Here is an 18,075-nt window from a genome sequence, read left to right as displayed (position 1 = left end):
CATCAACCAAGGGAAGTTTCATGGAAAAGATATTTATTGGGTCCACTTGCATCCATCGATGAGTAACAAGTGGTGCATCACTCAACTAACTGGATGGAGCTCAAGGGAGACAGACAAATTTAGGACTTAACTAGAAGTAAGAAATGTTGCAATGACTTGTAAAACATGTCTGTTGGATCTGGGCTTCTGCCATCCTCACTTCTGTCTGTAAAATCCATTCCACAAGTTCTATATTGGGTTATATCCCAAATGAGATTATTTTACACACAACTATATTTAATTTGCAGTGAGGGGAACACCTTGGTTTGTTTTATGTCAACATGCCTGTTTAATTGGGCTTCTGATTATTTAATGTCACTGCTGCAAATGTAGCTTTTATGAGGCACAAAAGAAAATTTAATGAAAATTATTCACAAGCCCAACTTCTGACTAGTAAAACCCAGAGCTTAATGTAAGAGGCAAAGTCCCCATCTGGTGCTTCTCTTTGAAAAGAACAGCCCACATGAAGGATTTATTGTGACATTACAATGCTTGATGTCAAATAATCTAGCCAGAGGAACAATATTGCCCTAAAGAGAGCCATCAGGCCCTGTGTGACATGGGTATTTGAAAGGATTAACTGCACTTAAATCAATATGGGCAATGAAAACAGAAATAACCAATCTCTTGGCCGTTCAATTATTTAAGAGTGTCTTTAGTCCCCACAGAATGGAATTAAACGCTTGTTTAAGAGGACTGACAATTAAATCTATTTCTTTAATGTCAAAATAAGGGCATGGGATCTGTGACTGCAGTACAGCATGAGGAAGTGGCATCTACGGAGAGGAACACATGAAGGAGCCATCGGTGAGGGGTTTTCCCGGGAGGGGACCTGGCTGCTCCCACTGGCACAGCTCTGTGTGCCCTACAGAATCATGGCATGGGGTGGCCTGGAGGGAACCACAGTGGCTCATCTGGTCCCAGCTTCCTGCTCAAGCAGGGTCATCTCAGAGCACATGGCACAGGATTGCGTCCAGATGGTTTTGGAATATCTTCAGGGAGGGAGACTCCACACCCTCTGCACAACCTGTTCCAGTGCCCTGTCACTGCACAGTGAGGAAGATCTTCCTCATGGTCAGGTGGAACTTCCTGTGCATCAGTTTCTGCCCGTTGGCTCCACTCAGCAGAGTCTGGTCCATCCTTTGACACCTCCCTGCAGATACTGGCAGATATTTATGAGGTCCTCTCTCAGCTGTATCTTCTCGAGGCTGAACAGGCCCAGTTCCCTCAGCCTGCCCTCATAAGAGCAATACTCCAGTCCTTTGGTCAGCTTAGCAGCTCTTCACTGGATCTGCTCCAGGAGCTCCCTGTCTTTCTTGCCCTGAGGAGCCCAGAACTGGACAGAGCAGTGCAGGGCTGAGCAGAGGGGCAGGATCCCCTCGTTGGGCTCCCCTGCCATGCCAGTCTCTGTGGCAGTGTGGGACTGGGGGACAGCAGGAGGTCCCGTGGCAGTGCTGCCAGGTGAGACCAGCTACACACAGCCACCCTTGTGAAAGGCTGCACCCAGAGACAGCTCCTTGGCTGTCCCTTTCTCTTCCTAGTGCTATGCTTTAGGAGTATAAAATGCAGGCTTTAAAATTCACAGAATACTAATAATTGAGTGTTTTTTCAGGTATATAAATGTAAGACCATTTAATTGAAGTGGACTGACAATTTCCCAGTTATCTGCATTTTGAAGTTTGTCTCACCTATCCCAATATTGGTTTTAAGATTTTTTAAGGTTTTTTACAGAGCAACCACTCTGATCTTTCATGATGATACTATTTCTCCTGAGGTGTTTGGTCATCTGAAATGCACTGAAAAAATTCCCAGTGTGGAAAATTTTAATAAGAAGTTCTATTTTCAGGTGATAAAAAGGAGGTAACAGAAGCAGGGTGTATGCAAAGCATTGAATGTTCATCCATCATATTGCAGATACTCTAGGTGACAGGGAAATACCAGATGCCTACATGCCTTCAGTTAGAGTTCCCAGCCTGAAAAGCTGAGAGGTGTTCTTAAATTAGAGACAAGCCATTGCACTAGAAATCTGTGGAAAAGAAGAAATGCTAGTCGCAGTTGTCCATCATGAATTTCAGTTTTTCTGAGGTTTCTGTGAGTGGCAGGATAGTTAAGAAGCCTGATTTTTTTATTTTTAGGTAACTTCAAAACATGGCAAATCTCTGCAGAAGCCCTTCTCTGGCAATCAACACGTGATAGTCATTCTCAATGTGCCATAGGGACTTCTTCCCACTGCTGAGCTCTGACTGATGATAGAAAAGCTCTTCCGGGATCTTCCATCTCTTTTTTGCATTTTGTATCTGTCCATTAAAATATCTTTAGATATTAATTCTTTTCAGCCAGGAAAAAAGTGCAGTCCAGAAAAGCTGATATTTTTCCAAGTATTTTTTAAAAACAATTTGTGAAAATGTACTGCAGAAAATCATTACTCATGATTTTTGTCTTGACACTTATAAGCATAATAGCTTGAAGGTATTGTTGATTAATGATTTCTAGTTCCTCTGATGTTCTTGTACTAACTTGTCCACATTTTGGAGTCATAGAGTAAGGTGCAAACAAAGGAAAAAAAAGAGAATTGTCACTTTGTAAGCAGAGACTGTAGATTTTCTGGTTTATATATGCTCTGAGTATTGATCCAATAGCTGTGATGCTGAGCCTCACCCTCAGCACATGGCTGGTTTGCAGCACCCTGCTGGTTATTTCATGCTATTATTTTGCTGATCATCACCAAATGATTTATTGCCTCATCTCCTGCATCAGTATTACAGACCTGTTCATTCTTCTTTAAAGCATTCAGATCACTTTCTCTGCCCTTCCTGCCCTGTTATTCCTCCCACATTTCTAGCAGTTCCACCACGACTGGGGCACACATCTTTCAGCCACACATGAACCCATCTAAGCTGCAGTTTTACTGATGCTGCCATCATTATTATCTGCCCTGAAATGCTGACAGTCTTGATATAAGATGATTCACAACAGGTAAAGATCACAAAGATCTGCAGAACATCAGGTATCAAAGAGCTGGTGCTGGTCCACACTGTCAGACAGTCACAGCACACGTGCAGCCCAAGCACCGCTGACGCTTCCACAGCTCCAGCCACGTGTTTGCTCTCCAACCTGTGCTTGCAATCACACCAGTGCATGGGGAGAGTGCAAGGGGCTGCCTTGCAGAACTGGGCACACTCCCTGAGCCACAGGGAAGATGCAGCCACAGTGTCCTGTGAGGGGAAGGATGGTCTGCTGTGGGCACCTGCTTTGTGTGAACAAGTTCAGGTGGCTAGGTGAGAGCTGCAGTGTCCCTTTTCCAATCCCTTGGAATGAAAGTGTTAAACCATTCTCTGCCATATAATTTCAAGGTACTGATTGTCATGCTTGGTAAAATTTGCATTAAACTGTATGTATGTTTATACACATTAGAGGCAGAAAAGGTGAATTTGATTTGCTTGCAGATTTCAGAATTTCAGAATTTAGAACTAAGTAGAATTTCACAGGAGAGGAAGTTTTTTTTCTAGCATGGAATTAATTATATGAATCCAAATTTGGTGCATTCATTTCCCACTAGCTTACTTCTGCAGCACCTGAAGGATGTGGATCTTGAATATGTGTGACATTGCTTGCATGATGTTACAGTCTGTGACGTGAGAACCAACTATTTTGGGCAATAATCCTGATGCAATGAGCAGGTAGGCCATCACTGAGCCACCCACAGTCACGGGGACTTGCAAGGGGCTGAGCAGCACAAGCCTTTCCACAGCAATTCTGTGCTACCTGCTGCACCAAAGTTCACTGTTAGCAGAGCTCTTGGGAACTGAAAACACAAAAGGAATCTCTTCCCCTCTCCCCTGACTTGTATTCTGGCATCAGCTGACTTGAAGGCTGGATTTCAGCCACACTGACACTGTGCCACAGCCACAGAGAGCTCTGTTTTTCTCATCATGTTATACTTTCCATCCTCTTTTACTCAACAAGAATTACTGCTACTGCACATTGCATGTAAACACTGCTCCAAAGTGGTGCCTGCAACCTAGGAAATACTTCTTCAGAGCTGGTGCCAGCCTCCTCCCTTTCCCACCCTGTGACCTGAAGGTGTTTTCTGGTTCCCTTGGCAGGAAGACACAAGTCTCAGCAGGAGAGCTTCAGCTAAGCCAAGGAGGAATCATGCTGTGTGTTTTCAGGACTGACTTCTATCAGCTCTGTCCCAGTTGTTTTGACCCAGTCACCTGTGGCTGCTCTCTGACAGGGCTAGTTCGTGCCTGCCTCTTGCCACTTGCTAAGTGGGAGAACTTGTCTTGCTCAGACTGTGCTGTCACTTTTTTTCATTTGACAGAAGACTGGTCTGACATGGTTCTTGTCACTCAAGTGGTGTAGAGCACAGATCCCTTTAATCCATCTAACAAGAAGTTCTCTTGTCTTCTCTCAGCACCAAAACTAATTACACAGCAAACCACAAGTGTGTGGTTTCATGCAGGGATATAAGGAAAAAAAGACAATGTTTGCATGAGGGTATACAGAATAGCCAGACATAAAGTCTGTCACATTTTGCTTCCTTTCAGCCCTTTTCCCACACCTGAGAGAAGCCAGGGCACTGTTTAAATCAAGCTTAATAGTTAGATCTTCAGCTGGGCTCATCTCTCCTGATGCAAAATGCTGGCTCTCTGTGGCAGGCCAAATACTGTAACTTCTCACACAGGTTTTCTTCCACAGGCTTTGCCACAAGCTGCAGCAAACTCTTTCCTACGGCTCTGTGTCCTCCTCATTCACAGAATGATTCAAATCATGGACCCTCTTCAGAGGACCCATGGATGTTCACCCACATATGTCCTACTGTGACCACTGTGCCTGTGGCAAACTGAAGCTATGGCCTTCAGTTCTCTGTGCCAGGAGTCTACTCTTACTTTTAAAGTTTCAATAGAAGACAGGTTCAATCTTTTCCAGATGAGAAAATAGGAATATTTTCCCCATGCTAATTATATTCACTGTTCTCTAGTGTCATAACAAACCTGGAGCACTAATCTTTAATCCACCTCTTTGCCCAATTTCTAACGGATGGACAGGAAAATAAAGTTTTGTGAGACAAGAATTCATCCATTACTGGTGCTTCTTCCTTGACTTAGTAGTTGAAGATTTGTGCTAAGTAAATGGAAATAGAGTCATGTCTATTTAGGCAGAATGACAAGGAATGAGCAAGAAGTAAAATAAGAAGTCTAATCTTCCTAATAGTTCCCAGGCCAGGGAACTAAGCATCACAGAGACGGGAAGGAAGGAGCCGGTGGAACAGCGCAGCATTTATTCTCTTATGAAGAAATCTGACTTGGACAGTATGTTTTGGAAGAAGCATGCTGGACAGGCATGAAATCAGCATTTTACTTTGCAGCTATACTGATAGGACCATAACTGTAAGTAGATGCACAAGAGCACAGGATTTGAATCCCACCTCTGGCCTTTGCAGCTCTCTACTGCAGAAGGAATAAGTCCTATGTATGAGTTACAGAAAGAGATAGGATGTCAAACATCTAGCTGTAAAATCCAAGGGATAGATCAAAACTGTTTCAAAAAGCAGTAAGATCTTTCTCTGCAGCATTCCCTCTACGTCCTGGGGCAGGCCATGCACCTAGGGAGGCTCCAGCGACCCATCACCCCCATTTGCGGGAGAAGAGCCCTGTGGCTGGAGGGCTTTCAGGGCTCAACATTCCTCCTGCAAACTGCCAATTCACCTGTTTCTAAGCTGTGCTCCAGCTCCTCCCCTTACCAGCACACCCTTTCATTTTATTTATTAGGGAAAATGGTGGGCATGGGTTTAATCAGCGGAGAGGTGGGATGCTGATAGCTCCGGGGCTGTCCCAGCTGTGGGATGGAGCCGGCGCTGCAGGGAAGAGGATGGCTGACAAGCTTTGCAGCTTTAATCTCCGTGGGCTTCATGTTCCCATGGGGGAAGCCCGTGTCAGATCTGAGAGATGGCTCAGCACAGGCTGGCCAGGCAGCGCTGTGCTTGCAGAATGCCTCTTATTGGGTTCATTTGTCAGGACATAACACAGCCAGGAATCCTTCAGAAATCTCCCCCGATGTCACTCCTGCATTAATGTGAAAAAATCGGTGGAATCTGAAGTAAGATACTCCTTATTAATAAAAGACAGCACGTCAGAGGCAGCGGTGACGTGGCATTCCTGGGCCTGTTTGGAAGCAGGGGCAGTTCTGAAGGCAGCAGAGAGGCAAAGTGTGTTGTGTGTACACTGAGAGAGAGGAGCAGAGAGAGGGACATTCTGCCCTCTTTTACCCAAAAGGAATGGAAAACACATATAGCACATTGTGATGGACTTCTGAGTGACTGCTGGGGAATGGGCAGGTTCAAAACAATTCTTGTTACTAGAAGCCAACAATTCCGCTTATTCCTGTATGAAACACAGGGAGTGACTTGAAATGTGATCCTGTTTCAAAATACACTTTAGCTGCAATAAAGCAACATTTCTGAAGTACTGTCTCTACTGTCTGTCACTATGGCAACCCGTGCGGTGTTGAGAGGCAGAACCTGCGCTGGGGCTGCATCCCGCGGCTGTGTCCTAGGGCAATCCACATGGCAAACAAACAAACACTGCTTAAAATCTTCACAAAGGCATTGAGCAGGACTTTCAGCAAACTCAGAAAGCAAACTGAGGATTGGCAAACAGCTGCCTCTAAAATTACATTTTGGAAATCCCTTCTGCCCATATCGCTCCCCCAGCCCCTCCCCACTCTGACACTGGGGCGATGGCTGGCAGCTGGGCTTTGGAGCAAGTCCAAGAATTGCTCCTTGCATTTATGACCATAAGACCAGCGAGCATTTGTTAATATTGAAATATTTAATATTAAAGCAAATAAAGCAAAAAATATTTTTAAGATAGTATTTCTCAGATAAAATGCTTTAGTGATATCAGAGGCTCAGAAATGAGAAATCACATTCTGCCTTTCTATTATATTTTTAAGGAAATACAAGAGAGTGGTTGCACAGTCTAAAGACAGATGTTGGTAAACATTTGTGCCCACAGCCCAGACTTGTCAGGAAAGCACCAATTTGTTTTGCCACTTCTGACCAAAGTGTATGTTTTTAGAATGTCTGCATTGAAAAGTTTATTCCAAGGTGAGAAAGGGTAAGAGAAGAATACTTTCAAAAAAGGTCCTTTTTCTCATGTGGTCTCTCAGGATATTTACGAATTATTAAGTATTTTGTGTTTGGGTTACAGAAATTGCTATCTTTTAAGAAGTGAGTTCAGGCATTTTGCTGGAAATCAACATCCCGATCTGCAAGTTAATGCCAGTTCTGCAGTCAGAATTATCAGAGTGACAAACATTTCTGGCATATCTATTGAGAATGATCTGCCACTCACCCACGTCCCACTCCAGAGCCTGATGAAGCAGACAACAGCCTTTCCCTGAATCTCCGTGATCTGTATGCAGACAGCTCTAAAAATGGGTCCTTAGTCACCAAATTCTCCTCTAAAACTTCCATCCCCTTCCCTGGACTGGGAGCAGAGCTGCTCCTCTCAGCATCCTGGAGGGCCCATCTATGAAGAGAACACACAGACTTCTTTTTTAAAGCACGGAGGCATTAAAAAATGCACAATTTTATGCCTATCTGTACAGAATAACTCAGTAAATGTGCCATAACATATAAAAGAAGCAGAAATAAGTCCATGTCTCCCATAAATATGAGAGAAAAAAGACATTCTGTTTTTCTCATTCAAACAGAATGACTCTTCAGAAGCTGGGAAAGAAACATTAAAAGTAGAAAATAAATTATATATAAGATTAATACCTACATGTTTTTTTAAGGTCACAGTCACTTGGTTCTTTGCTACAAGCAACTCACGAGCTGTGTGAACTCGAGGTGCTCAGTCTCAGTCGAAACAAATGTTCAAATCCCCTTCTCTTGAGTTTTGAATGACCAACCCAGACCCAGTTCTGAGCCTTGTTCTGGCCTTTTCCCACAAGTGAGGTCAAACCTACCAGGTTTTATGCTCAGGAACACTGATACCCAGCAAATGTTGAAGTATTCTTTGCATCATATTTGGAAACCCCGTATTAAAATTCTGCTAAGAGAACCTTAGCAGCAAGATTGTTTGGAAAGCTGATTCCTGTTCTCTGCTGTGAGAACACTGTGCCTGACCAATGCAGCCAATTGTGCTGAAGGAGAAGAGACTTGGTCAATTACATTTGAAAGTTTTTAGAATTGGTCAATTTTGTTTGAAAGTTTTTAAAATTAACGGAAGAAAACAATAATGTTTTTTCTGAAAAGTGGAATAAGATAATAATTTGGATATTCCACAAACAGGAAAGAGACCAAATGCATTTAATAAATGATTCACCATGAATTACATACCCAATATAGACAAAAATGAAGTTCATTCACACAACCATGACCCAGCCTTGATGGTTTCAGCTGTTGCTTTCTCTCAGAAGTGGCATTTCATTAACAAAAATCAACGAGAAGGTATTAGGTGCTTTCTGTGACTAGCACAATATCTCTGTGACTAGCACAATACCATCTGCTGAGATCAAGGATCAAGAGGTAAGAAGGAAAGACCTCAGATGTAGGCTCGGGAATTTCAGTACACAGAGGAAAGGCAGGAATGCAAATAAACTAAAAATCATCCTTATGCTGAAACTATCTGAAAATAATAGTGGACAAACACTGTCCTTTAGCCAATACTACAAAAGGGGTAACAAGCTTCCTAGAGGAAGTGTAAATAGATCTCTGTGTCTCCGAGATGCTTAATGGAAGCAAAGAGGTTAATGATGTTCCAGTTATAATAACAACACGTCCTTCCAAAGTAAGTCACTCCAACCTCACTTCACTGATCCCTCTTTAAGCCCAGTTGTGGAATAAACCAGGTTGTCAGTGGGGTGAATTTATGGTGTAAACTGCTTCAGTCAGGGCACTGTGAAATAACTGAACTGGGAGGATATTTGCATCTCTCAAGCCAGGGCTCAGGGCTGGCCCAGAATTCTTGCCCAACTGCTGGGCATTAACTCGCACAATTATGGCCACAAGATCAGCTCCGGGAGCATTTCTGTGTTGGGGATTTATAGAGGATGCATTTTCATTAAAGATGGCTGAGTGTTAAGATGAAGACAAAGACAGTGATGGGGAACAAAAAGACCTGTGTATTTATCAAAAGGTTTGGCATAAATACGGTGCTAGTAGAGGGTTTCAGCTGTTTTATGTCTCAGCAACAGTTCAGACAATAACATTCATATCACAGAATGGTGTAGATAATATCTGCAATAAAACCGGGTCTTTTATGTTCAGGAGCAGACAAAGCCAGGGAAGCACATTGATAAATGAAACTGAACCTTTGCATTTCGTAGTGGTGGAGCTCCCTCTAGCTTATGGCATTAACCCCGTGTCTGTAAATCATATTTGCTCAAACTCATACCTCCATTTTTGGGGTAGAAAAGGCTTCTGATTGTATATTCTTGGAAGCATTTATGACATTTATAATTCGTCTGAAAAAAAAAATGCTCCTAAAGCCCAGCTGCTGAATGGCATTAATAGCATTGACGGCAGTAAATTCCAGACTTTTAAAAAGAACAGTATGAGGGAAAAAATTGTGGCATCAGGGGATGTGACTGTCATAAGCAGCTTTCTGCCTCTTCCAGCTTTATTATCTTTTATTTTCACATCTAGAAATATATATAACTTTACCCACTTGGTTGAGAGAACTACACATTCCAAAACAGCAATGAGCAAGTTAAGGACATTAAGGTAAATTTATTTGTTAAATGAATAACATTAGATAATAAATTAGTCTGAATAACTCGAATTCATAAAAAAATATTCTATTCACCTTTATTTATTGATAAGAACAAATCATAAAAAGTGATTAAGGAGTATCTTAGTCTGATTAGGGGTAGGAAACTAATCTCCATCACTTCTCTTGTGCAGAATAAAAATATTCGTTTATTTTAGTTGCAGAATCCGCACAGGTCCCCCTCTTTAGGATTCCTCTCTTTTTCAAGGCTGAATTAATGGATGTAAATACTAACTGCACCTTTAAAAAAGGTGACATGAATGGTGCATTATGGAAACCTTGCTTTGCTGAAATGCTAATTTGTGTAGATTAAGAAGACATTTCTGAAGAACAATATCCAAAATCTGATGTGAAGCTTAAATAACTGCAGAAATGATAAGCAGGCAGAGCTACAGGAGAAGAGTTAATTAAAAATCTCCAAGGCAACTTATATTCCTTTGTCACAAAAGAAATGCTATGCTGCTGATACTGTACCTGGAAACTGAAAAATCACCAGCTGCTGTAGCAAAGCAGAGAATAGAAAAGGATTTACTGGTTAGCAAAGTCACAAATATTCTGCATTTTAAATGCATTTGGCCACATTTCTTCATAAATATTACTCCCTGGGTTTTCTATTTAATTCAAAACTACTTATCATAAGCTCCTTTGTACACTGAAAAATTAAGTTCACTCATGTTAAAATTAACAACAAAGAATCAGTTTATTACAGACTTTGAAGAATCTGATTCAATAAGAATAAATATTAAATTCTTATTGAACACTGAAACAAAATAGATGCTTTACATACCTTGCTTGGGATACGAAAACATAATGAAAAACAGAGCTGTAAAAATCTTTAGGGCTGAACTGTGTCTGTATTATTGCTGCTCCCCCACCCCAGTAAATTAATACATGAGAGTCTTTTTATGTTTCAAAATTAAATATGCTATTTAGATGTGTTAGAATACTGAGATTTAGAAACTGAATGCTCTGAAAACTATCTGATCAGAATGCCAATTTATCTGCTAAACTGCAGCAGTGATAAGAGATAAAAGTTTAAAAAAATATATCTGCTGCAGTTTGCTCTGTGTTAGCTAACGGGAAGTAATCCTCCACAGAATTTGCTGTAATTCAAAGTACATTTAATTCTAAAGAGATGAGAGAAAAGAGAGAAATACTACTTTTAATGGAAGAATATCACATTTAGTTCTATCAATTTTAATTTTAAATATCACTGCTCTTCTCAGAGTGTTTTTGGTTTGTATCATATTTTAGAAAACACAAATTTAGCCAAATTCATCTTAGAGTTTAAAATATTCTCCAATAAATGCAGTGTAGTTTAGGATGAGATGTAGAGGTAGAAGCACAACAATCTCAACTGATTAGTGATGAAAAGTTCAAAGAAAGAAGTCTTTTTTAAAAACATTTTTCCTGTACTGGGCAGCGTGGGTGCTCCTGCTTGGAGTATCAGCATGACAAGAAATTGTGACAAAACCCCTTGATTTACTGCCCTCGTGTTATATGAAGAATTCTTGCTCTTGAATGACTCAATGTCAGAATTGCACATCCAGTTTTGTGGGTTTTTTAATTAATTTTCCCAGAGGCATTCCTGTTACATGCTGAAATCAATCTCCATCATCAAATTTTGGGGGGGAGTAAGAGGACAAGAGTCTGACACTTGCTATCCCTCGGAATTTGGGGGAATTGTCTAATTTCAAAGCATTTAGTCTGCATGAGATCTAACAAGACTCTTGTCACCTTCTTGTTTTAAAATGTATCATACAAGTTAAACTTAAAAACGAGTGCAGCTTACTATGAGGGTCAGTAATCACAAATTCTTTTGAAATATGTATTAAACTTGAAACTAAGTCTTATCTTATCATCTTAAGTGCCAATAGATCTGATAGCTGTGCACAGGAAGAACCCAGAGGCTCTTTTTATTAAACATGCTAATAATAAACTTATGTTCCTTAAATCACACTCAATACAAATAGTATGGGCTAGATTTGTAGCAGATTCCTAACTGCTGCCCTTTCTTAATGGTCTGTATCATAAGAGAAATTGCTCTTATGATTTCAAGAATGAAAACTAGTTATTAGAAGCCTTAATTTTTTTCATAAAAGATAAATATCATCATACACTGACAAGGTGTACCTTTGAAAAGGTCAAAAGCAGAATACAGAAGAGCAACAGAAATATGTGAAATGACACTATGGCAGTGCTATAAGGTACAGTGCTTTGCTTCCATGAAAAGACCCTATTTTTGAATTATCACTGCACTGAAAACCCTTTGCAGTTGATATGATTCGTTTGCAGCCCCTGTAGAGAGACAAAACCTGTTATACACATGCTCACATCCAGCTTTGGTTTGCTGTGAGCTCACAGTAACCAATGCATCAGAGAATGAGAAAAAAAACATGAAAACAGCAGATGAAATGTTGCGGCTTAAAATCAGTTGGCTTAGATTGGAACAACTAGGCACAAATAAAGGATGGTTATTTTCAATTTTTTTAATGAACATTTTCAGACAATTTTTTTTTCCCTTTAAAGTCATGCTCTGTAGTTAGGCATTTAAGTGACTTTATGTACAAAATAAAGGATACAATTTTGAAAGCCTTCTCAAATTTATACTTCAAAAGAAAATCGTTCTTACACAATCGAATATTATAACTTTATCCTGTAGGTTCCTTATAATAATTTTCTATTTTCAAAATTCTGTTAACACTAAACCTGCACCTTTCTGCTTCTTCTTGAATATTTTTTCATCACTAAAATTATGTGACTGAGAAATCTATAGAGAAATGCTCTTTTTCTCTTACTTACGCTATTTCCCCTTCTTGCCACAATAATTTTGAAGCTTTCACAATGAGTTTCTAAGCTATACATAACCCTGAAATATTTGCCCAGGAGATGACACAAATCAGGGCAAGCCACTACCTCTGAGGAGAGACAACACGCATACATACATCCTACCAAGTCTATTTTTCGTGCATCAAATCAGAGACACAGGAAACCTGTGTATGAACAAGAGTGTGGAGACCTGGGGAGATAAAAAATAAAACAAAGACACTGCAACAGCCATCAGGAAATTCAAAAAGGCAATGCCACCACTTCCCAGGCAAGGCAGGGCTCCAGGACAGGTCAGCACAAATGCCTTTATATCTATATCTATACACCTGTTGCAGATGCTTTGCTGAAGAAGTCAACTAATAAAAAGTTTTCCTTAGCTCCACAAATAATTTGTCTTACACTTGAGTTTTAAGGTGTTTGCCATAGGTAGGTAAAAATGACCAGACTGAGTGGGACCAGAGGTGGCTCCTGTTCCCAGAGTGCAGCCCAGTACCAGACCCAGAGAATGCCCCGTGGGGAGTCCCAGAGTGGGGGGCTGTGCCTCTTCCTCTGTTCATCAACTGCATCAAAATCAGTGAGTGTAACGGCAATAATTTTTTCCTGGGCTTCTCTATCTCTGATGTACAGTGAAAAAAAAATTGTTTGAACAATTTAGTTCAATTTTTTTAGTCGAAAAGTGTTACCACTTTTTCTTTAAAACATATTTTTCAATACTTAATAGCTAGGAAGGTCAATAACAGATAGTTGCAAGAAGTAGGAGGTGGAAATAGAGTCGCAGTGATACAGCCATCAAAGTCCAGTGGCCAGAGATACTGGGAAATTTCACTGACTGATTTCTGGAGAGCACTATTTCTGTATGTTTTCCTTTTTTGTTTTATGGTGGTTGATTGGGTTCCTTTTTTTCTGATTCTAAATTTTCTGTTCTGAATTAGACCTTCAGCTTCCACATTTTAACATTCAATAGCATTTTTCAAGTTGGAGTATCCGGAAGAGTATTCCTAAAAGAGAAGTATCAAAACTACATTCCATGCCTTTAATTAGAGACTTACTTTTCTGCTCACAAATTTAGACATCATCTTCTATAGAAATGTATTTTTATGCCATATGCAGGTGTCACATTCAGCAAAACTAGAAAGACTTTCCCAGATTACATAACTTGCATCACTCACAGCTAATGCTTTTGGGACCTCAGGGGAATCTTTGTTCTTGGCTGGGCTCTTGCCCCACTTCATTCTCAGCTGCTTTGCTCACTGAACTATCCTCTACATCAGCACAAGTTAAATCCTGCCCCTTCACATACTCATCACCTCAGCCCTCAGTCTCTAAAAGCATTTTGGGCCAGTCTGTCCAGCTGCAGTTTATGCCTTGTTTAGCCCTAGAATTCAGGACTGCCTGGGATGGCACTGGTGAGTAGCATGAGCAGCCTGCACACCCGGGCCAGCACAGGTCAGATGCACCAGAGAGGAGCTGCCAGGGGGAGCAGGGAAGGCAGTCACAAACAGCTCCTTATTTGCACGTGTACTTACATCCCAAGCTTTACAGGTTGAAGCAGTAATAGGCAGGTCATAGCTGAGCAACACATTTCTCTGCAAACATTTGCCTTAAGGGGAACAGACCAATTTTTCTTGCATCCACTGAAACAGGATCTGTTGCCCCACAAAGCTGTACAGGAGCTCATGAGAAAGAGGCTTGGTTTAAAATAGGATTATTCACAGGCAAACACAATTTTAGAAAAAAATATTTTTTTACACAATTATTACAGCATGTAAGAAAAAGTGATGCAATGAGCACTAGTCTGTAGTCACACCTGAGCTGAAAATCACAGCAGATAAAGGCCAGTTCCCAAAGATAGCAAGTGTAAAATAACTTGCCCCAACTGTTCTTGATTAACTCCCATTTGAGGGCACGAAAGCATCTTTTTCCTAGTCAGCTAAGAGACATTTAAAAAATGGAATAAGATAATGAAGAAACAAGATAGTCTTATTAAAAAAAATAAAAACATGTCCTTAGAAGGAGCTCCTCTTACCTGGGGAATGGGAAGTGCATTACTTTATGTGCATTAATTTTCTAATACAATTTAGCAAAAGGAAGAGGTAAAAATTGTCCTCAAACTTAGTGTGGCAGCTCTCATGTCCCAGGACAGCAGCAGGCTGAGCAGGCTGTATTCCTCAGGCTGGTACTGCTCTAAGTGCAGAGACAGCAGGAAGTGCCCCAGAGTGCCAGCGGGGCACAGGGAGCACTCGCATCCCAGCTGCACCTCAGCCCTGTCTGTAGGGATGCAACCTCCAAAGCAGAGGTTTATCTATGACCTCTGAAGGTTATGACAAGCTCAGCACCTGTAATCCCCCTCCCAGCAGCGTACCCCAGATGCTCTGGATGGGCTAACATGTGTGAGCAGAGGTATCTCTCCTTTCTTTCCATGAATCCACATGCAACCTTCGCTCTGAGGCTGTGAAAGGGTGTGATAACAGTTTCACTGTAAGATTCTGGCTGGGTGCTGGGTAACGACTGTCATTTCTCTAACATCACTGACTTCTACAAAAAGTTTATAGTATGTGTGTTATTATCTCTTTTGGGTTTTTCTTTTGTCATTAACTTACACACGAGGTAAATTCATCTGTGCTGCAAATTTGGCTTTAACTGTACGAGCCTGATTCCTGCTCAGTGAGAGAGCCAGCACTGATGTTCCACCCAGTGAGTGAGTGAACTCTGACAGGTCAGATGAGCTGACCAAAGGTCCTGCTCTGCTGTGCCCAGAGGGGTGTCCTTGCTGTGAGCCAGCCTCCCATGCCAGCTTAGTGATGGCCTGAGGGACCGAGGAGCTGAATTCTGCTGTGTGACTTGTCACACCTTCCACAGTATGAACAGAAGGGAAGTGTGGGTTTAAGAAATCAAATATAGGGAAACAAGAGAGGGAAAAGTCTTTTTTGCTGCTGACATGCAGATTAGCCCAAAGATACTGTGAAACAGTGTAATGGTGGGGCTAAGGGGAAAGGCAGTAAAGCTGTTGGTGGTGGGTCTTAACAAGAGACATGAGGGAAAGCACCCCCGTTTTCATACAGCTTTAGTTTTCCTTGGGGAAATAATGACCACTCAGCTGTCTTCAAAGAAACCCGTGGGATTTTGTGAGGAGCTTTTTTGTTTAGCCATTAGGATGCAAAGCAGAGGGTGTGCCCTCCCACATACCAGGCACACCCGAGCCCCATCTTGTACTCAGGTGCAGGGGCTGCTCCCCATTTCTAGCACGTGTCCAGTGTCCAGTGGGTGGCTGGGGCTGCAGCACTGCTCTGCCCACCACCAATCTAACCTGACTGATCAGGACACCTTTCTGTTAAAGACATCCTTCAGTATAAAGTTCAAAATTACTGCGTTCTTATTGTAAATAATATTAATGTGTGAATTATGACATTGATAAATTTTGATATATCATTATTAAATAAGTTGCCAGCACATTCAGAATGAAATTTCCTAAGAAATGCAATGAACTGAGGTGGAAAAGTTAGTAAGCGGGTTTAATCTCTCTTTTTCCTTGCAGTTCTCTTAAGTAGAATGATGAATAGGAGAAAGACCCTGTTTGAAGAACTTCAGTGACCTCTCTGTGCCTTACACACCGGAAAGGACTGCTGGCCTGAAGTGGAAAGTGCTGCAGCTTTGCAGAAGGATGAGAATTCTTTGATACAACCTCAAAATCATACCTCAATGCTAATTTATAAAGAATAAAGTCAAGAAGAATCAGTATAAATTCAGAGACAGTTTAGTCTGACTGAAGCCAAGACACATTGATGCGTGATTTAAAGAGCTCATAAAAACAGACAGCTGGCTTTAGAATCCATGGAAAGCAATAAAGCAGTTAAAAATTCTCCCAGTTGTAATGCCTATAGATTTCCTTATCTTAAATTCTTTGGCCAAACCCCTGGAGCAAATTGCAGGGCACGTGATGGGAGTTTTGTCTTTCAGCCCGGGGCTGGGGCAGCTCCCGGCCCCTCTCGGTGCCCCCTCCGCGCGGTGGCTCCGCTCTAGGGGAGCTTGTCTTGGCGGCAGTGTCTAGACATTCCCAGCTCCTATCCTTCCTGACAGTCTCATGCCAGTGGTAATTTAAAAATTGTTTGGGATAGGCTGTGCCTCATAGACACAGGGAGCCAGTAATAACCCCCAGTTCAGTGACCCTGGTCGGATCATCAAACAGATGGTACAAGCAACCTCAGTTCAGTGTTGGGTCAGGAATCGTGACCTCCCCTGACCTTTTTTGTAGATTTAAAATTGTTTTGAGAAAGAGAAGAATAAAAAAGATACGACTCCAGGCAGTTCTGGAAAGCACTCTAGCTTCCTGTACTGTACACATGCATATAAGTAACATGTTTAAACAGATGCAGCTCTGGCAGGCCTGAAAAATTAGGATTTAGATACTTTGTACATTTTTTTTTAATGCAGTGCACATTGCTTCTATTTACTCTAAAAACTTTGAAGTTAAAAGACACTGTACGAAAACATTATCTTCACTACATTTAATAGAAAAGACAAAAAAGCAGGTCAGGTAAATTTATTTTTTAAAAATGAAGAATTAGCTAAGCAAAACAAAAAACCAAAATCACCGTATGTGGATTTTTCAGATGCATTACAGAAAACTGTCTGGTGGATCAGTGGTGTGTACCAGATGAAAAAAATTAACACTAAGATTATTAGACAAATTGCCTTGTAAGAGCAAAATGTATACAAATGTAGGCTGGTTGGTTTTCAAAGGTTTCCTTTGTGTACACAGTATTTGCAGTCACAACCAATAAAACAAAATATACTGGCACTTTATTTGTGGTTTTGGTTTTGGAATTGCATAATGGTGACTAATATTTTCTCAAAACCTACTTTATAATGTTTACTTAGTAGAATTTTCATGCACTGTACCTGGAAAGTATGAAATGTACTTTGTGTGCTTCCAAAGGGTTGTGAAGGCTCAGGAAGAAGTTTACCAGTTAATGGAAAGAGAGCAGAGAGTGTTTCTCCTCTCTGGGCTTTTATACAGGCTGGTACAGATCAGAAACACGTCAGCCAGGAGAGGGAAGGGAAGAGTAAAGTTACAGGAGCTCTCAAAGAAACATCAAAGTCTAGGCTGGCAAATGAACCGCCAGTTCCAGAACGGCACACGGATTTTACAGGAGCAAGGGCAGTTTAACACACCAAGGGTATCACTGCTTTTGCTGTTTTACAAAAGAAAAACATGTACCTTTCTGTTACAGAAATGAAACTGCCAGCAAAGCTCAGCACTGATGTGTCACGGCGGGGCTCAGGGATCTGGGCCATTCCCGGACAGAGCAGCGTGTTCCCAGCAATCCCCCCAGCTGCCTTCTGATCATGTCCAAGCCATCAGACTGTCCTCCCTGGCTGTGCACAGCCCCATCCCAGAGAGGCACACGCAGCCTCTGGGAGCTCC

General features: G+C 41.4%; 1 long non-coding RNA gene across 1 annotated transcript in view; it reads left to right on the top strand.

The window, feature by feature from the left end:
- The window catches only part of LOC135424853 (uncharacterized), a 31,041-nt gene extending 13,588 nt beyond the window's left edge, over nt 1-17,453 (top strand). The window contains exon 2 of the long non-coding RNA XR_010435387.1: nt 16,186-17,453. This is a non-coding gene — a long non-coding RNA (uncharacterized LOC135424853). The remainder of the gene's footprint in view (nt 1-16,185) is intronic.
- Nucleotides 17,454-18,075: the final 622 nt, after the last annotated feature.

This window comes from Pseudopipra pipra, chromosome 20 (assembly GCF_036250125.1).
Source record: "Pseudopipra pipra isolate bDixPip1 chromosome 20, bDixPip1.hap1, whole genome shotgun sequence".
In the NCBI taxonomy this organism is placed as follows: Eukaryota; Metazoa; Chordata; class Aves; order Passeriformes; family Pipridae; genus Pseudopipra; species Pseudopipra pipra.
The sequence above is the reverse complement of the archived record's forward strand: the minus strand, read 5'-3'. Positions and strand labels throughout refer to the sequence as shown.